This window comes from Electrona antarctica (assembly GCF_951216825.1).
Source record: "Electrona antarctica genome assembly, chromosome: 14".
NCBI lineage: Eukaryota > Metazoa > Chordata > Actinopteri > Myctophiformes > Myctophidae > Electrona > Electrona antarctica.
Window position 1 is genome coordinate 2,656,676 of NC_136795.1, and position 22,106 is coordinate 2,678,781.

Here is a 22,106-nt window from a genome sequence, read left to right on the forward strand (position 1 = left end):
AGCGACTGCGAGCAAGCGAGCGGGCACAGTGAAGTGGAGCGCATCGCTCCAGCACCTTCAATTAGAGCGCCATTATCATTCATGAGTTTGTTTGTGCAAAGCTGTGAGATTGAATTCCACTTAGTTGTCTCTCCTCCACCACCACCACACCGTGCAGCACTGATATGAAGTGTTAGTTAGTTGTCTCTCCTCCACCACCACCACACCGTGCAGCACTGATATGAAGTGTTAGTTAGTTGTCTCTCCTCCACCACCACCACACCGTGCAGCACTGATATGAAGTGTGCTGAACGGATGGATGGTGCAACGTAACTATACATTTACTTAAAGGTGTATTCAGTGATTTCACTTAATTCAAAGGTCACTTCTTTTTTTATTTTGTTGTGATAATCCTCCCTACTATAGAGTGTGCTGACCGGGTTTTATTTTTTTACTTTACTTGAGTATTTCCAATACTTTAACTTCTACTCCACTATACATTTCGGATTCAAATATTGTACTTTTCCTACATTACATTCATTTGAAAACTTTAGTTACTAGTTACTTTGTAGGTTTTTATTACAAGTAAGACGCGCAAACGCGGGAAGCGATCGCAGCTCGTAAATTGCAATAACAACAATTAGAATAAATTACGTACTTTAAGGTTTTTTTAAGTTATTTTTTTTGTTTTTTTTAAGTTCTTTTTTTAAGTTACGTTTTTTTAAGTTAAGTTTTTTTTAAAGTTTTTTCTTTTTAAGTTTTTTTAAGTTAAGTTATACAAATTTTGGCCATTTGAAAATAGCCGAAAAAGTACTTAAGCTACTTTCCACCACTGGTCCTCTATAGTGTTAATTTCTCCTTTGGTAACGCACGCGTTTGTTACCAAATGGACCCGTAACACTCCAGACTGTACTGTGTAGCTGTATAGTGTGTTGTGTTTTGTGTCCTGCTGCATGGAGCTTTCAAGTGATATAACGGTGTTGCCCCCGACAGTCACCCTCCATATAGAGTTCTTCTATTTATGCAAGCATTTATAAGCTCCCCGGCTATTTCACAAGGCTGTCAGCCTCGCCGTGCGTACACTCACAGCTCTGACTGTGCTTTCACAGGCTATACCATAAGTCCTCAATGTCTGATGGAGAACTGAGCAAAAAAAAGATAAGACAAGAGGAGTACAGAGAGGGAGAGAGTGAAGTCAGTTCTATACACCTCGCAATAATGGTGTGAAGAAGAGCCATCATTAAGCCATTTTGGGCGGGAACCCCTTTTGGTGTTTTAAACATTATGTTATAATTTAGCCATTGAAAAATAGCAGATCTACAAGCTCATAGCGCGCCACCGAGTGGCGCGCTACGAGCTTGTAGGTCTGCTATTTTTGAAAAATCGTGAAAATGTGGCACAAATCTTTGAATATATATTCTTTCTTTCAAATCTTTGCTTCTGGGGGGTCCCTGGAACAGCATATTTTCCGATGGGTGTCGGCAGCCAAATACATATATTTTTGGGGGTCCTTGACATGAAACTGTTTGAGAACGACTGACATAGAAACATAGGGTTTTTCAGATTTAGAAGACTTTTGTAGAATCGTTCCCAGGTTAAAATGGGTTAATGCCGGCTTCTTTTCTTCTTTTTTTACACAGAACTGAACAAAAAGCCGTATATACGTATAGCTTGCCGGCGTTGCAAAAAAGAACTCAGAGATGTGCACGACAGACAGACAGTGCCGGAGACTCTAGGGCTGTTTGACAGGTTGTCAGATTGTATACATTCACAACTATAGAGCGTTGCAGTCCCGCCCCCTCCCTCCCGAGGACCAGAAGTGAATTCCCCGTTCATTTTCCTCATAAACTTTTCAAAAAAGTATTTATTTAAAAGACGTTTACACCGCGGACAAAGCCAACTCGAGTTGTGACAGTAAACACAATGTTTTGGGCGGATCAAATAATTTGTAAGAAGAAAAACAAGGCAGGATAGAACACTTTTTGTTTTGTTTTTCGTCTTACAAATTATTTGATCAGCGGAAAAAACATTGTGTTTATTGTCATGATGTGTCACAACTCCAGTTGGCTTTGTCCGCGGCGCAATCGTCTTTAAATAAATACTTTTTGAAAAGTCTATGAGGAAAATGAACGAGGAATTCACTTCTGGTCCTAGGGTGGTCATGAAAGGGGGCGGGACTGCGACGCTCTAAATACACCCACACTAAACGGACTCACCATGTAGGGCAGTGGTTCCCAAACGTTTTCATGTCAAGGACCCTCATTTGAAGAGATATTCCAGGGACCCCCATAAGAGAAGATTTTTAACGACTCTAGCAGTGATTCAATCACTTCAATGATTTAATTTCAAGGACCCCCCCCCAGTTTGACATGCATTAGTCTACGGACCCCCCATTTAATGGCATTTCTATCTCTGAGACCCCCAATTTATATTGTTAAATCAATGTTAATTTAACTCTGAGAGTGTACAAATGGAACCAAACGGACCCGTTTGGTTCCATTTGTACACTCTCAGAGTTACAGACCCATCATTTGGTTCCAAACTATCATTTAGCTGGGGACCCCCTGGAACTCCCTCAAGGACCCCCATACTGCAGCGAGCAGACCGCAGTCACAGAAGCTCCGGTATTACTGAAGCAGTGTTGTTTTCGTCGACTAATACTATGACGAAAATGTTCGTCGACTACCTTTTTTCACTGACAAAAAACGACATGATGATTAAAACTATGACTAAATAATATACTGTCGACTTGTCGACAAATAAAAACTAAACTAAAATGTTAGGAAGGGCCTAGTGGACAAGAGATCCAGTGTAAGTCATTTTACAGTTCAGGTTGCATGCTGAAAATAGCAGATCTACAAGCTCACAGCTTGTTGTGAGCTTGTAGATCAGCTATTTTCAGCAAGTGTAAATACAGCCATTACGACGGCATCAAGGCCCGCCAAAATACATTTTAGTCGACTAAATCAACTGTAGATTTAATCGACTAAAATCTTATATTTAGTGGACTAAAACTAGACAAACACTAAAGCATTCCAGGTGACTAAAATGTGACTAAAACTGAATGAAAACTATTCAAGAGACTAATGACTAAAACTAAAATAGAAATTTGCTGCCAAAAACAACACTGTACTGAAACATTTCCCTTTCACCATGAAGTGACTTTGAAAAGGCTCTTCTTCCAAACAAGAGCAGCTAAAAGTTGTCTGACCCACTCAGCTGTTGTAAAAGAAAAAAGATCATTATAAAATGACACAACCGTCAAGAATAAGGTCGCTGGGGTATATGGGGACTAGGTTGGTGGAGGGTGTGTAGAGGACCCCAGGATCACATTAGATAATTGACACAGGGGTGAAAATGGGTTACAAAATCGTGGGATAAAAATTAAAAAAGAATAAGGTCGCGAATACAAGCGGCCGAAATGAGTTTTCTTCGACGGGTCGCTGACATCTCCCTTAGAGATAGGGTGAGAAGTTCAGTCACACGAGAGAGACTCGGAGTAGAACCGCTGCTCCTTCGCCTGGAAAGGAGCCAGCTTACCGTAGGTGGTTCGGGCATCTGGTTAGGATGCCTCTCGGGCGTCTCCATAGGGAGGTCCTCGGCGCACGTCCCACTGGGAGGAGCCCCCAGGACAGACCAAGGACCACGTCCCACTGGGAGGAGACCCCGGGGCAGACCAAGGATCACGTCCCACTGGGAGGAGCCCCCAGGACAGACCAAGGATCACGTCCCACTGGGAGGAGACCCCGGGGCAGACCAAGGATCACGTCCCACTGGGAGGAGACCCCGGGGCAGACCAAGGACCACGTCCCACTGGGAGGAGACCCCGGGGCAGACCAAGGACCACGTCCCACTGGGAGGAGACCCCAGGACAGACCAAGGACCACGTCCCACTGGGAGGAGACCCCAGGACAGACCAAGGACCACGTCCCACTGGGAGGAGACCCCGGGGCAGACCAAGGACCACGTCCCACTGGGAGGAGACCCCAGGACAGACCAAGGACCACGTCCCACTGGGAGGAGACCCCGGGGCAGACCAAGGACCACGTCCCACTGGGAGAAGACCCTGGGGCAGACCAAGGACCACGTCCCACTGGGAGGAGACCCTGGGGCAGACCAAGGACCACGTCCCACTGGGAGGAGACCCCGGGGCAGACCAAGGACCACGTCCCACTGGGAGGAGACCCCGGGGCAGACCAAGGACCACGTCCCACTGGGAGGAGACCCTGGGGCAGACCAAGGACCACGTCCCACTGGGAGGAGACCCCGGGGCAGACCAAGGCGCAGTTGGAGGAAACACATCGACTCACTGGCCTTGGAAGGTCTCGGGATCCCCCAGGAGGAAGTCACTAATGTTGCTCTGGAGCACTCTGGTGGAGCTGTTGCCCCCGCGACCCGACTACGGATAAGCGGTTGAAGATGGATGGACAACCGTCGGTAGAATTGATGCATTCACTACGACGACGGCAACATTCATTTCACAAAATATACCAACTCAGAACTATGAATGTATTATTGTTTAATTAGTCTAGGCTTGTTGTTCATTAGGGTAATTCATTTAGATATGTTGTTGATGAGAGAGTATAAGGTCACGATTGTGTCTGACGCACATTACGCACACGCGCGCACGCACACACACACGCACATGCACACACACACACACACACACAGCGCATCATGTAGTTGTGTGTGTGACAGAGAGTGAGGGACCGAGGATGTGTAAACATATACAATGCATTGGAGGAGAAACAGTGAAGTGAGGAGCGCTCAGGGCAGAAAGGTGCTACCTGACCATATACTGTATATATCTGCTGTCGGGAGGAAACCTCATAACTCCACCATGTTCATTTTTCAGGAAATTAAAAATATACATTTTTCAGAAAATTAAGAAAACCTTATATTTTTTAAAACAAAGCAATACAGCCTCATCAAAGTTGGTGTTGTAACTTCATATATTGTCAATTACTTCCATGAGGGGGAAGAGGTGGTGGAGTTAGTTGCTTTAGCAGACATTTTGAGGGTCCAATGGAGTTAAGAGGTTTTGTCTACAGCACTTTTTACTACTTTCCATTGGTTCAATATTTTCTAAACAACACACAGACGTAAAGGGTGTTCAGTAGCACTGATTTACAGTGTTGTAACTAACGCCCTTACATCCCGTTACGTTACCTAACGGCGCTACTTTTTGCAGTAACTTGTAACGGAGGCTTTACATTTCCCTATTCCATAACGGCCTTATAGTTATTGTCCGAGCGTTACCCGCGTTATTATGTCAACGTATGATCCAAGTGAAAAGTGTCCCCATACAGCGCCGTGAGTCTGTCATACAGGCTCTGTGCTGACTGCTGCTGAGAGAGCTCTGTGTTGTACTGTGTTGACAGTTTTGTTTGTGCTCTCATACTAGCCTCTGAGCCCACATGGCTACGCACCCTAACTGAACAAAGCATGTCGCAGAAGAGGTCATTGATTGGCTAACGTAGGGACAGATTTCAGGGTAAGCCAATCAGAGACAGTCTGACAGAGTAGGGCGGGTCTTTCGTATGGCTGTGGTAAACAGTTCTAAACTCAGACACACAAACCCTCGTAACGCATAAACAGAAAACGCCGGTTGAACGAACATTATTACCACACGCTACAATGGCAAATACGGATGACAGCGAGATCGGATGCTTTGTGGGTTGGAAATACAAGCATTATTTGAGTACTTGCGGGTCAAGGAAATGTTTTAACATGCCATGGAGTGTCCCCGCTGTGTGTGATTCGATTCCCCGTACTGCCTTTATTATTACTGCTACGTCCCTCCTGCGCAGCACAGTGCCTGACGTTAGCCGTGCGTTAGCCTTGCACACCGTTGCATGCAACCGGGGACCCGTGGCCACCTCCCCGGGCACAGTGATAGGGCTGCCCTCTCCCCCCCAGAAAAGCATTGAGGTGAAAATGCTAATTATGTGGCGGACAGAAAGCATTGTCCACAATGCAAATCTAAGAAAGCATCTTAAATCAGTCTATGAGCTAGGCTGCCTCACATCACCAAAACAGACAAAGATCGATTTTAAATCGCCACAGAGGCATGTCACCAAGAGTCAACTTGACAAAATTATTGCCACTTGCCAGGTATACTGGTCAGCAAAATACTAGTGAAAGCAGGGCCAACCTGAACAGTGAATATTCTAAAATGGAAGATGAGCTCAAAAATACATTTGATGAATTAGAATATCTCTCTACCACTGCAAATAGGCCTATATGGACTAATTTTTTATTTGATTATTATTTATTTTTTTCATATTGCAAATTTGCACAGCACCATTTGTTTTGAAGGCAAGTTGAGGCTACAATGCCTGTCAACATTTCTGAACATGTTTTATTGTTCCACTACATTTCATAATGTTAGGAGGGAGTTGTCTTTTCTCTTACTGTGCGACAGAACAAAAAACCTTCTTTTAAATCGTTTTTTATATTATTATTTTTTAAAGTAAAGTAAAGTAACTTTTCAAGTTACTTTCATAAAGTAAAGTAAAGTAAAGTAACTTATCTAAAAAAAGTTACTTTTTTAGATAAGTAACTATAACTATAACTCTTTACTTTTTAAAAGTAACTTGACCAACACTGCTGATTTATGCCAAAAAAAAAATCAAAAACCTCAAAAATGGAGTATTCCTCTCGACAGCAATAATACTAATGTACATGGTGTCGTGTACACAAATATATCAGAGCTACAAGTTCACCCATTGATACGCATTAGCCCGCAGACACCCATTTGCAAAGTTATGCCGTCAGGGACCCCCGTAAGAGTGTATCCTTTTTTGTGTATTTTTATATCAAAAGTCCATAAAATCTAATTTTAATTACTTCCTTTGAACGAAACTGATGCGTGATGGCGTGTATAGAGGCTCGCATGAATAGAAATTAAGCTTGATTTCATTCAACCTGTATCATTCCCATTGCTGCGCGTCCGTCCGACAGTATCAACTCGTTTAAAACATAGTCATCACGCTAAAATAATGCATCTGAAAACAGTATAGGGTAGAAATAAGCCACAGAGCAGTAAACTGGTACAGCTGGCCGACTGTCTGCCTTGTAAACAAACACACTCCATGCGTCCTGCGTGCTCGTACGTGTACTGTCCCATCGCCTGAAGGGATGCGACGCTCTGATTGGTTCAGAAGCTCAGAGCCTGCCGTCTCAGGCTGAAACGTCAAAATAAAATGCCCAAATTAACCATTAACGTTTTTAACACCCTGAGCTGCATAAACGAAAAAATAGTAACGCCCAGCGCTCAGGACGGAGATTAATAAAAGGACGGAACTTTATTGATATCAAAACCGATCGCATCGCTCCACAGGCTGGGAGCGTCTGTTGGGCAACATTCAATGTCATTTCTGGTTGGGACGTCATCCAAAATGTCCCCCCCCCCATTTTAGCGGATGAGATCGAAAATCTTATAACGTGAATAACTCTTGATCTAAATGAATCCGTCCAATTCTAATCAAAGATTATGTTTTAGAGTCTAAAACATAATCTTAAAATGTAGACGGTCCCGTCGCTATAGTCGCGTGAGAATTAATCATACCTCCCGTTGTTGTCGATCGCCTCGGGGGTGTTTTGGCTACATCTAGCTACTTCAGCTACAGTACGTCCGGGATGGCGCCAGGTGCTTCAGCTACAGTACGTCCGGGATGGCGCCAGGTGCGTCGCTAAATGTGCTCCGTTGCTGCGAGTCGCTGGGCACTCTGATTTAATGGTCCTAAATACCCCCGGGCGTTCGTGGTGTTAACAGCCTGATGGTGTTCGCGGTGTTAACAGCCTGATGGTGCAACATTGAACAGGCAAGTGTACCTGTTTAGCCTGAGTTATACAAGTGTGTGGAGGCGTGTAGCACATGGAAAACAAGTGTGTGGAGGCGTGTAGCACATGGAAAACAAGCAGATGGGCTATTCTCGGTGCGTGGTATATATATACCTATACGTAACGGTTCACACTCAAATATACACTAAATCTGCCATAAGAGAGAGCCTGGTACTATAGAGAAATATATAGACCTACATTTCATGTGACAGACAGACAGACAGACAGACAGACAGACAGACAGACAGACAGACAGACAGACAGACAGACAGACAGAGTGGGAGTGAAGAGGGAGCAAAAACAGAGGCCACAGACGCAGAGAGGAACAGGGAGACAGCAGACCAAAACGGAAGGGGAGGACATGAGAGAGAGAGAGAGAGAGAGAGAGAGAGAGACACAGCCGTGTGATAGAGAGAGAGAGAGAGAGCATGTGAGAGAGAGAGAGTGAGAGAGAGAGAGAGAGAGACGAAGTGAAGGCCCCGTATGTTTTATTCAGTGCGGTGGCAGAGTACAATTCATAATCAGGGTCGACTGATTCACAGTTTTAATTAAAAAACTAGCCTTATAGCGCCGGTGGTATAAGATCTTGATTTATGACGACCCGACCACCACCAGGGAGAGACTGAAGACTCATTTATACTTCATAGTACAAAAGTGTCCACTTGCCAAAAAGAAAAAATAACTGATCTTCAAACCAACAATGCGTCGAAGACCAAATCCAAACCGTGTTTCCAGTGTCAAGTGTTGATTTTGACAGCAAATTTAGATTTTAGTTTTAGAATAGTTTTCATTTTAGTTTTAGTCATATTTTAGTCACCTGGAATGTTTTAGTCAATTTAGTGTTAGTCTAGGTTTATCATAAGATTTTTTGTCGACTAAATCTACAGTTGATTTCGTCGACTAAAATGTTGCTTTAATAGCAGATCTACAAGCTCACAACGTGTCGCACTGTGATGCGTTGTGAGCTTGTAGATCTGCTATGTTCAGCATGCAAACCAAGTGTAAAATGACTTATACTGGATCTCGTCCACTAGCCCCTTCCTAACATTTTAGTCTAGTTTTTATTTGTTGTCAATTGTCAATATATTTAGTCTTAGTTTTAGTCATCATAGCTTAGTTTTCGTTTAGTTTCCATTTAGTTTTCTGCAGTGAAAAAAGGTAGTCGACGAACATTTTTTGTCTTAGTTTTAGTCGACCAAATCAACACTGAAATATAGGCAACAGATACAACCGGACATTAACCGGAAGTGAAAAGTCTATCTACGTCCGCCTCAGTGTAAATAGATTTACAAAAAAATCTCGGATTATTTTCCCAAATTGCGTTTTTCGATTAAAACAAGCTTTATGCAACAGCCCATAATAACTAGAGACATGGCGATCGTGGTTACACCTTTTCTTTGTGTATTTATTGAGGGGCGCTAGCCCCTCCTAACCACAGGTTTAATGTGTGTCTTTAGTTCAAGGTTTGTTTTGTAAACGCCGTTGACAATGAAGGGAACATTTACGTCATAATGTGCCTCATTACGTCATATCGTCTCTTTATTGTTAATGGTGTTTAATGTTTCTGTTGGCACCGTTTGTTATACATCACCATTACATCACCCAATCAGCATGAGTTAGACTTTAACCCATTCTGGGCGGGAACCCCTTTTGGTGTTTTAACTAAGCATTATGTTATACTTTAGCTATTGAAAAATAGCAGATCTACAAGCTCATAGCGCGCCACCGAGTGGCACGCTACGGGCTTGTAGGTCTGCTATTTTTGAAAAATCGTGAAAATATTTATTTCAGGATTTAGAAGATTTTTTTTTAATTTTGAGGTCAGGCCTAAATGGGTTAATATATTAGCGCCGCTCACTTCACACAGGTGTGATTATTTATCCCACAATTTCTTTCACCCAGTGTTTATTATATACTGTAGTGTAATGTAATCCATGGGCTCTACACAATGATAGAATGAAGAGAAGAAAGAAAAGTCACCGCGACCGCGAGTTGAATTCTCCGTTGTATTCGCTCAATGCAGAGCAACGCAATTAACGCTCTGAATGTGGACCGACTGATTGTGTGTGTGTGTGTGTGTGTGTGTGTGTGTGTGTGTGCGTGTGTGTGTGTGTGTGTGCGTGCGCATGTGTGTGTCGGGCCGGCATATCATGATGACAATGTTGCGCCGACTGGCTCACACATTCACACATTCAGTTGAATGAACAAAATGTGATTTTTGGAGGTGAATGATGAATATTTGCCAAAGTGAAGAAAAATAAAAAGTCATACTCTGCACCCCAGTATAGAGGGTATGCGTGTGACATCATCATCAAACCAGGAAGTTATGCGGGAACGCCTACTGAGTGGCAACAAACTACTTTCTAGCCTTGACAGCCCATACATCCAAACAGAAAAGTCCAATATGATTGCATTAAACTACGTTAAACGATGTTAAACTCACTTTGCAGATGGGGTTCAAGCGGTCAAGTACAGATAATTCTGGGGCTCCTTGACAAATTGTTTGAGAACCACACTGATATAGAAATATATAGATATAGTCGTAATTTAGAAGACATTTTGTAGAATCTGCAGCCTCAGGTCCCAAAGTGTTAAATGAACATTGAAGATTTCACAGTGCTTACACTACCTCCCGCTGACTGGAATCTGTGTCACCTCATAGCTTTTAACCACTTTTAACCATCATTTTAAACTTTATGTGTTGAAAAATAGCAGATCCACAAGCTTGTAGATCTATTTTCTTTTTTGAAAAATCATGAAAATGTGGCGCAAATCTTTGAATATATAATCTCGTCGCTGTCGGGAGGAAACTCCATTTTTGAGGTTTCCGGTTTTATTCCATAAATCAGTGCTACTGAACACCCTTTACGTCTGTGTGTTGTTTCGAAAATATTGACCCAATGGAAAGTAGTAAAAAAACACATTGGACAAAACCTCTTAACTCCATTGGACCCTCAAACTGTCTGCTAAAACAGCTAACTCCACCACCTCTCTACCTCTCATGAAAGTAATTGACAATATCTGAAGTCACAACACCAACTGTGATGAGGCAGTATTGCATCATTTAAAGAAATACAAGGTTTTATTAAATTTCCTTAAACGTATATTTTTAATTTCCTGACAAATGAACATTTTGGAGTTATGATGTTTCCTCCGGACAGCAGAGATATATTCTTTCAGAGTGATACGTTTTGTGAACGTTTTTAACTCAAATCTTTGCTGTATGCAATCACTCTGTTCTTTCTCTACTCCTCTTTCATCCTCACAGCAGGGGTTCTCAACGTTTTTTGGCCCCGGGACCCCCGGAAATGCTTTGGCCGCCTTTTTTCACTGACAAAAACTAAAATGGAAAATAAATAAATAAACTAAGCTATGATGACTAAAACTAAGACTAAAATATATTGACAATTTCGTCGAGACTCAAATGTCAGGAAGGGACTAGTGGACAAGAGATCCAGCTTGTAAAGATAAAGATAAAGAAAACTTTATTGTCCATTAAATTGACATAAAATGGAAATTTGTCTTTGGCACACCGGCAGTCAGTTACAACAATAAAACATTACAAAAAATACACAGGTGCATTAAAATACTATATAAAAATGCATTCACATTAACACAACAACAGTGATCATGAGCAGTGGCGATTAGACTATTTAAACATGTTCTTATTAGAGCTGGGACTCGATTAAAAAAATTAATCTAATTAATCAGAGGCTTTGTAGTTAATTAATCTCGATTAATCGCATTTTAATCGCATACCATTATTCAACCCGCGAACAGTGAGAAACCTTTTTTTTCAAATGTTTTTTGGTATCCCAGTGAATAGTGACTACGGGATTCCACTCATTTTCAACATTTTACTGTCATTAATATACCTTAGAGTTGTTGTGTGGATATAATAAGAAAGTCCCCCCCATTCTGTGTTGCCTAGAACTGGAGGTCTGAAAAAAATCAGTAACATTATGAAGTACATCTCAGTGACATCACAAAAATGTACTTCATAATGTTACTGTTTTTTTCAGACCTCCAGTTCTATAGGCAACACATAATGGGGGGGTGCACACAACTCCATAGAAAAATGTTGAAAATGAGTGGTATTCCCCTTTAAGCAATACAACTTTTTTATCCCAACAGATAAACAAGAGCAGCAGTGTGTATATGAATACTCAAATGTGCTTTACATGGCGGGGCATGAGAACAAATAAAAACAACTTTATTATGGGGGAAACATTTCACATGAGGTTGGGGCTGACCCACGCTTGCTACTTCAGTATGTTTCGCATCGAGGACAGCTTGACAGCGGTGAAATCACCGCGTCTCCGGTGGTCTGTGAGACATGTTAAACTGAAGCAGCTAGCAAGCCTAGCATATAAGCTAACGTTGGTCATAAATGGATCATTTCCCTCTGACATTGCACACAGCCATGCCGCTATCCACGCGTACATCCGATAGCTTTTACATCTAAATGTCCCATCCATGGAGCAAAAGCGATATAAGCGGCTTCTTCATTCGATTCATTTGGGTTTGGGCTTTTTGACGGAGCTGTAGCCTGTAGTGTAGAGTAAACAACTGCTGCTGCTCGCGTGCCGCAGCCTATTCAGTACTACTAGAAACGCACCCAGTGAGAAACGTTCCGCGGTGGAAAAAAAAGGTGCGATTAAATGCGTTAATTTTTTTAACACGTTAATTTTTCTGTAGTTAATTAATCTCAATTAACGCGTTAAAGTCCCGGCCCTAGTTCTTATTTAAAATGTCCACAGCAGTTGGCACAAACAAAGTTTTGTAACCCTTCTTTTTTGCTAATTTTGCCCTAAGCCTCCTGCCCGATGGCAACAAGTCAAATTCAGAGTGAAGAGGGTGGGTAGAATCATTGTAAATCTGAATTGCTTTTTTGGTTATGGAGCGGTTGTATATGTCCTGAAGTTGCAATTGTTTGTCTCCAATGATCTTACTTGCCTGGTTGACTACCTGGGTGAGCTTGTTTTTATCTCTAACTGAGAGATTCCCAAACCAGGACACGATGTTAAAAGTGAGAACACTCTCAGTGAGTGATCTATAGACCATGGTCAGGGTGTGTTTACTGGCATTATAACGTCTCAGTTTCCTGAGAAGATAAAGCCGCTGCCTTGCCTTTTTGTAGATGTTATCTGCATTGGTCTGAAAGGTGAGTTTATTGTCTATGGTCGTTCCCAGATATTTAAAGTCACTGACCTGCTCCACTTCCTCCCCACTCATAGTAACAGGCCTAAAGATGGACCCTGAGCCCTCTGCTCTTGACCCCCCTCCCAAACACAGCTCCTTGGTCTTAGTGACTGTGGCAGTTCAACCTGCCACTGACTGGGACTGACTGGTTAACATGTTGTATTGTTATGTATGTATTATTTATGATTGCAGAGTGATATTTGTTATTTTGACTATATATATATATATATTGTGTGATGCTTGATCTAAGTAGTTAATTGACTGTTTACTCCATTGAAGGGAGAAACTACTAGCTGTGGGGTGTGGGGAACATGCCAACAGTGGGAGGGTTTTGTTTAGAGAACTATTGACTTTGATTATATTATGGGAATCATTTATAGAGTAGTACAGGTATGTGACACTTTAAAATGTGTTATGCTTATGAATGATTTGTGATGTCTCTGGACATTGATGCACTGGTTCGATTGTGGAATCAATCCGGGGTTGGTTTGGTCTAAATGGGAGGGGCCTAGCCTTTATAAGGAGCACCTGCCACTGCCCAGCAATCAATGTAGGAATGTAGGGAGCAGAGCAGACCTTGAAAGAGCCAACCTGGCCAGTGGGCTGTAAATACCTATTTTGTTTGGTTTCTTTGAATGACCATTTCATGTGACTCTGCAAAGGTGAATTAAAAACTGTTTTGATTTTGCTGAAGGATTTGCCATGAGTGCCTTTTTTGGAGTATTTTGAGAGCTGGTTCAGTGCCAATTTTGGCCTACCCCTACCTTCACTCAGACCAGAGTGTGACAGTGACTTTAAGGTCAAGGAAGCTGCTGTCAAACCAGGTGGCAATACGGTCGATGTGCTGGGAGTAAGAGGGACTGGAAACGTCCTGCAGGCAGGCAACCGGGCCATGTCGTCAGCATACTTTATGAGAGAGAAGTCTTTGTTGTTGTATTTCAACTCATTTGTGTATAGGGAGAATAACAAAGGGGATAAGTCATTTTACACTTGGTTGCCGAGTGTAAAAGCGATCGGCTATTTTCAGCAATTGTAAAATCAGTCATTATGAAGGCATATCAAGGCCCGCTAAAATACATTTTAGTCGACTAAATCAACTGTAGATTTAGTCGACTAAAATCGTATGATATTTAGTCGACTGAAACCAGACTAACACTAAAACATTCCAGCTGACTAAATCCTCTCTCTCTCTCTCTCTCTCTCTCTCTCTCTCTCTCTCTCTCTCTCTCTCTCTCTCTCTCTCTCTCTCTCTCTCTCTCTCTCTCTCTCTCTCTCTCTCTCTCTCTCTCTCTCTCTCTCTCTCTCTCTCTCTCTCTCTCTCTCTCTCTCTCTCTCTCTCTCTCTCTCTCTCTCTCTCTCTCTCTCTCTCTCTCTCTCTCTCTCTCTCTCTCTCCCCCCCCCCCCCCCCCCCTCCTCTTCCATCTTTCTTAATTAAAATCACCCCGTATCGAGGGATTCCGTTATGGTGGTGATTTAAATGGGACTCTCAGACGAAAGAAAATTCCATCACATGCATGCAGGGCATTGCAGGCCCCATGTTGAAAACTGCTGCGCTGGCAGTTTACCAAGAGCCTGTTCTATAGGCCTGTGGCCCCAATGCATATATACCATGCTTTCTATAGGCCTGTGGCCCCAATGCATATATACCATGCTTTCTATAGGCCTGTGGCCCCAATGCATATATACCATGCTTTCTATAGGCCTGTGGCCCCAATGCATATATACCATGCTTTACCAAGAGCCTGTTCTATAGGCCTGTGGCCCCAATGCATATACACCATGCTTTACCAAGAGCCTGTTCTATAGGCCTGTGGCCCCAATGCATATACACCATGCTTTACCAAGAGCCTGTTCTATAGGCCTGTGGCCCCAATGCATATACACCATGCTTTACCAAGAGCCTGTTCTATAGGCCTGTGGCCCCAATGCATATACACCATGCTTTCTGACTTATCTGCCCTTGCTATGACTCTAGTAGAGGGTTTTTTTTTTATTTCTTTTTTTAGTTTTAGACTTTTTTATATATATATATGCTCATATCAGGCCTGGGGGATCTGTCATGGAATCTTACTGTCTGCGCAAGTGCACACATGCACAAATGTGCGCACACACACACACGCACACGCACACGCACACACACACACACACACACACACACACACACACACACACACACACACACACACACACACACACACACACACACACAGGAGAGTACATTCCCTAAGTACGAGGCCCTTCTCCCTAAGTGGACTCCAGCTTAATTTATAGGCTACTCATATACTACGGTGAAAGCTTCATTGATGAAAGCTCAATTTATACTCATGATGAATTCAATACGTAGGTCCTCTGTGTAAACAAGCCATCAAGGCTTTATCCTTTTAGCGTTGTCGGCGTAATTGTATCCTCGTCGTACGGTTTGCGGTTACGGTTACAGCTCTAAGATGGACCTGAGAGCAGCGTTGATGCTGTGCTGCGGTGGTGGCTCAGGTGTAGAGTTTCCGGATGGTAACCACAAGCCCGGGCTCCCCCAGAGTTAGTGTCGAAGTGTCCTTGAGCAAGACTCTGAACCCCTAATTGCTCCTGATGTGCTGGTTGGTACCTTGCATGGTTTCTGCCGCCATCAGTGTATGAATGGGTGAATGTAATGCATTCACCCATCTATGTAAAGCGCCTTGGATAAAGGCGCTATATAAATGCACCATTTACCATTTGTGCTGGGGACCGTTTAAAACCCATTTTGGCCTGACGTCGAAATAAATTAAAAAATCGCTCTGAATCGCAATGTGGCGGTCGATGCGCCGTGTGATATTGCCGTCGGACCGCTTGCCACTTGCCTGTTCGCTGTTACACGGTCAGAATTAAATGAAATGAACACATCTACTGCGTAAGAGGGACAGGCAGCGAGAGGAGAACAGGGACCATCGTATGGAGAACATTTCTACTTATTTTTGGCTTCAGTTTCAGTGGCTCTGACTGCAGTGCTCTCTCCTGGAGCCTTGCTCTGATAGGTGTATGTGCGTGCGTGCGTGCGTGCGTGCGTGCGTGCGTGCGTGCGTGCGTGCGTGCCTGTGTGTGTGTGTGTGTGTGTGTGCGTGTGTGTGTGTCCTACTGTGCTCATATTCTTTGTCACTCTGACTGATTTTATTTTAGGTCTGGCACACTAACAATCACACGAGCTGCGCACACACACACACACACACACACACACACACACACACACAGACAGACAGACAGACAGACAGACAGACAGACAGACAGACAGACAGACAGACAGACAGACAGACAGACAGACAGACAGACAGACAGACAGACAGACAGACAGACAGACAGACAGACAGACACACACACACACACACACGAAGGCCAAGGCACATAAGGCCTTGGTCTTCTTAACATTCTTAACATTAAGACAGCACCTCACAACTTTACGTCTGATTCATATACAGCAGGGGTGCCCACACTTTTTTGACTTGAGGTCTACTTTTAAAATTGCCAGCTCAAGGTGATCTACCAACCAAAAGATAATTATCCATTTGCTTAAAATACTCAAAATATGTACCTATATGGTGAATAAATAAATAACATTAAGGCATTAGGACTTTCAAAATCTAGGTTTCAAAATCAATTCTATTTATTTATCTTTTCAGTTTCCCCGCATTGCAAAGAAGAGACTTAATTTCTGACTTTTTCGGATTTTCTGATTTGATCTGGCCTGTTAACATTTTCATAGACCTGGTTGCTTGTTTCTCTCTCAGTCACGAAATGTGGCAACCGTCAAAGCTAGTCCTAGTTTGTTTTGGTTGTGATGCATGGATGATGGCATCATGATGCTACCGCACAGACCACACAGAGACTACCGTGGAGGCGCGGACCCCCACGCAGACTATCGCGGACCCCCACGCAGACTATCGCGGACCTCCGCGGGGGTCCGCGTCGACCTCCGCGGGGGTCCGTGCCGACCTCCGCGGGGGTCCGCGCCTCCGCGGTAGTCTGTGTGGGGGTCCGCGGATAATGGGGGTCCCCGCGGAGGAGTCTAGTCCATTTATGAAGTGATATGTTTTAGGCTTCTTTGCCGCGCGCATCTTGCTATATGAACAATGAGGGATAGATATCCTTTTAATTTGTTTGTTTAACAACAGAACAGACCCGACGTTCTCCTTCAAAGCCACCGGCGCGCCGCCGCCTGCCCGAGGCGAGGATTGTTTTTCTTTTTTTCTTTTTTCATGGCAAGGCCAAGCGGTCTACCTGCGCAGCGCTTGCGATCGACTGGTCGACCGCGATCGAAGTAATGGGCACCCCTGATATACAGTATCTATATCTATCTATCTATCTATCTATCTATGTATGTATCTATCTATCTATCTATCTATCTATCTATGTATGTATCTATCTATCTATCTATCTATCTATCTATCTATCTATCTATCTATCAATGCGCCATATCTCTGTACGTCTGTCTCTATGTGTACGGCTGTAATGCACGTAACTCGAGAACCGGTAGCCTCACCGACGCAATTCAACACACGCGTTCCACACCCCCACGGAATACTATAAACCAAATGGACCCGTATTGTACGCTCTGAAGAGTTAAATTATTGTTACAACATCTGCATTGCTTAATTTTCAAGATTGCTACACAATTAGACTGTAGAAAAATGTGTTTTGACCAACGTTTGCTTGTCATCATGGAATTGTGGAGTCTGGACAAAATCTTATCCAACAGACCAACAATAACAAAAATATTATTTAGTTTTGCGTCTGAGAGGCTAAAATGTCATCAAATGGTTGTCCGTCCAGCTGGGCTCAAATGCAGAATAAACTAGAAAAAGTGCCCTTCTGGGCACAGGTCTCCACCAGGAGGATAGGAGTGTGTGTGATGTTTGGCAAAATGTTTAGGAGTAATATATAAACGTGTGTGTGTGTGTGTGTGTGTGTGTGTGTGTGTGTGTGTGTGTGTGTGTGTGTGTGTGTGTGTGTGTGTGTGTGTGTGTGAGACAAGGCTTGGCCTATTGTAGCGCCACCATGAGGCTGATTTGAAAACTGTCAAGTGGCATTTCTTCCTCAGCCTAGTGGGAATATGCATGCACAGTTTCACCGCAATCGGACGCTGCTTTGAGTAGTTGTGGCGATTTGTACAAAACGGGTACAAAGCAGGCTACTCCTGAAAAGTTTAGAAGCCAATCGTAGCCAATGAGGGTGGATTATGAGAAATAACAAACCCGTCTTGATCACATGACTATGGAGAGCATGTGTACCGATTTGCGTGAAAGTTGGATAAAATCTGAAGGAGTAATATTACAAAATGTGTTTTACATATGTCGGCCTCCTTGTGGCGCTATAAAGAGCAGATGTGAAGAATTCCAGGCAAAGGTTTTTCCTTGGTCTCTAGGGAGTTGGCATACAAAGTTATCCACAGATCCGTGCAGTTAGAGGTAAAAACACTTTTCAGCCAGTTATAGCGCCACCATGAGGCTGAATTGAAAATGTTCACGTGGCATTTCTTCCTCGGCCTAGTGGGAATGTGTATGCACAATTTCACGGAAATCACACGATGTGTTCATGATTTGCAGCATTTTGTTTGAAACTGAGCACTCCTGCAAACTTTGGAAGCCAATCTTAGCCAATCAGGATGGAGGCTGAGAAATCTGAAAGACATGTTTCGTTGAATGGCTCTAGAGAGACTGTGTACCAATTTATGTGATGTTTGGACAAAATCTGTAGGTGTACTGTCCAAAATCTTGTTTTGTACAAAGCGGCCTCCTGGTGGCGCCATAACAGGCCGTTCTGGAAATTTTGGGGCAGAGGTTCATCGTTGGCATCCAGGGAGTGTGTGTGCAAAATTTGGCATCGACCGGGTTAACGGTGCCAGAGATTAGCTGTTCACAGACGGACGGACGGACGGACACACGGACACACGGACGGACGGAGTGCAAAACATACTCTCTCCCCATGCCTTCGGCCTGGTGGAGACAATAATGGGCCTTGAAAAGGGTTGAAAAACTGCCACTAAAAGATGAAAAGGATGACAAATCACCTGGAAGTACAGAAAGAAGAGCCTGGCTAGGCTCACCCCCCCCCCCCCCGCTCTGCTCTGCTCTGCTCTGCTCTGCTCCGCTCCGCTCTGCTCTGCTCTGGCTGGCTCTGCATGCACGCACACTGGCTCTGCCTCCGCCCGCCCTGCCCAGTCAGTCCCCAAGACACTCAAGGACACCACACATCGACCATAGTGGAGTCACACACCAGACATTTTGCTGTTAACGTCATACTCAGGGGAGCAGGTGTATATGAAGTAAGAGCGAAATGTCCGGGTGTGTGAATATGGGTCAATGGGGACGTAATCTGCGGTAATGTCCGCTATAGCGTTGCAGCAACACAATTCACCCTTTGTCAAGTCCCGCCCGTGGCTGTGCCCCTCTTCGCACCCATTGGTTGCGGTTTCGTGGTTGGACAAAAATCCTCTCTCTCCATCCACTTTGAAATAACATGTTTTTCAGTTGCCTCATATTGATATTCTGTGCATTCAATTCTTATTTAAACTTGGTGTATCATACTTCAAAGCATTAGTTTTGCAAAAAAAAATCACACCCGTGTGAACTGAGTGGTGTAAGGTCTTATATAGACTGATCAACTGTGGTCTGACGTAATGAAATCACACCCGTGTGAACTGGGTGACCATAGCAACCATGCTCATTTTTTGGTACGAACAGACACGTAAACTAACTTGTAGGAGTGGTTTACACGCCCAGGCGGTGGCGTAACCGTCTGGGCACCCGACTGGTAATCCAGTCGCAGTGTGCCGCGGGTTCGACTCCCGAGCCCGACACGGCCTTTACTGCATGTCTTCCCCCATCTCTCTCCCGTTTCCTGTCAGCCTACTGTCTGTCCCTTCAAAAACCAATAAAAGGCGTAAGCCGCAAAAAAATATCTTAAAAAAAAAAAAAAAAAGGAGTGGTTTACACCACTCAAAAAAAACACTCATTGGGCTAAAAATGGCCATGCCCACTTGCCCAATTGTGCTGACATCATCACATTTGTGATGACGGCAATGGCCGTTTTTAGCCCAATGAGTGATTTTTTGCTAAACTAATGCTTGGAATGGATTCAGCATCATGAAAACCCCCTAGTTTGACACATCACATGCTACATAAAGCATGATGACATTTTGAATATTTTGCCTTCTATAGGTTGTTAATGGTATGGTCACATATTATGCCAATTACGAAAATTGCTCAACATATGCAAGTTAGCATCCGGCAGTTTCTATATGCTGGGGACCCATACTAAACATTTATAACATAAAACGTTGGTGTACTCAACATGTCTGGGTTCACATTCTGGCTACTAGACCAGGGGTTCTCAACGTTTTTGGCCGGGGACCCCCGAAAATGCTTTGGCAACATCTCGGGACCCCCGCCCCGCCCCCTCCCGACCCCCAATATAAATTGACTGCTACAATAACCTTAATAATAGAGACAATACACCATAAATAAATACTGAACCCAGATATAATCATTAGGGAAGGTGTATGCATGTACTATGTGTACCATGTAAACTATTATTATTATTTTTATTTTTTACATTTATTTGGGGACCCCCCAAAATAATCTGGCGACCTCCCGAGGGGTCGCGACCCATGGGTTGAGAACCCCTGTACTAGACTATTATGACAAATCACAAATAGACATTTGTGAGCATGCATGCCCTCCATTGGGTAGTGTTAGCCTTGATTTGTTTTCAAGAAGGTGACAACAAAAGTATAATTATTTTTGCCAGGGGAATTTTTAAGAATAAAGGCGCTAGATCGAGTGCCAAGCAGATGGGAAGATTTTACTCTGAAAAGACTCCGACTTCCGTCACCCCCCCAAAACCTTCCGTTCTTACCTCACGCTGCATGGTACACCTAAAGCCTCTCTAGAAGCGTTTATATTCCAAACGAGATGCTTCCTGAAGTCAGAAAAGACAGACAGAACATTGTCCTTTTGCCCTAGATTTAGAGTCGTGAGCCACGCTAATCGGTCCGTAAACAAGGAAGTGAGCGGCAGTGTGCACGCATGAAACACAAGGAGTATATAAGCTGCAGAAGGAAAGGCCAACCAAACAAATAATCGACGCCCACACACGTCCTTAGCACCCCGTGGTTTTGATTTTGAGTTTTGAGTATCCTACTCAAAACATTCAGTACCTCTCACATGCATGCGCAAGCACACACTCGCACGCACACACACACACACACACACACACACATCATCAGTGTCTAGCTACATGAACGTGTCCATGTCTCTCCATTCAAGGTGCCACAGTTTGTGTCCGAGGGCATTTGGCCCGCACGGCCCGCGAGGTTGACACCCCTGGCCTAAAGCATGCTCGAACCCCACCTGCCCCTCCCCCCCTTGTGTCCGAGGGCATTTGGCCCGCACGGCCCGCGAGGTTGACACCCCTGGCCTAAAGCATGCTCCAACCCCACCTGCCCCTCCCCCCTTGCCGAGGGCATTTGGCCCGCACGGCCCGCGAGTTTGACACCCCTGGCCTAAAGCATGCTCGAACCCCACCTGGCCCTCCCCCCCTTGCCTTCACTCCCCTCTGACTCCACTTCCTCCTCCCCGTCCATCTCTCACTCTCTCTATCTGTTTCATCCTTTCCCTACTCCCCCCCCCCCCCCCATCCCCCCATCACATCTCCAGTCATGGTTAATTAATTGGCAATCTGTTGCCATCCGATGCCAACCGTAACAGAGACAAACCACTCGCTGAACCACGCTTTTCATTATTCCCATTACTTAATGTGTGCAGTCGCACGGCATGTCCAAGTGTTTGGACATGGTGCCTACAGAACTACAGAGGGGGGGGGGGGGGTTCCGTTTCAGGAGGTGAAACTATTGAAATGAAGAAGTTCAGCCAGGCCTGTATGGTCTGTGCCTTGGCAGAGCGACGGTGGGGCAGCAGCCTCAGACCGACGGTGGGGCAGCAGCCTCAGAGATGAAAGAGGTCAACTATATAATACACCTCCTGGCAGATCCATCTATAGCCTCATTTTGGTTAGGGACGTTTTCAGCAGCAGAACATCTCGCTGAGAGAATC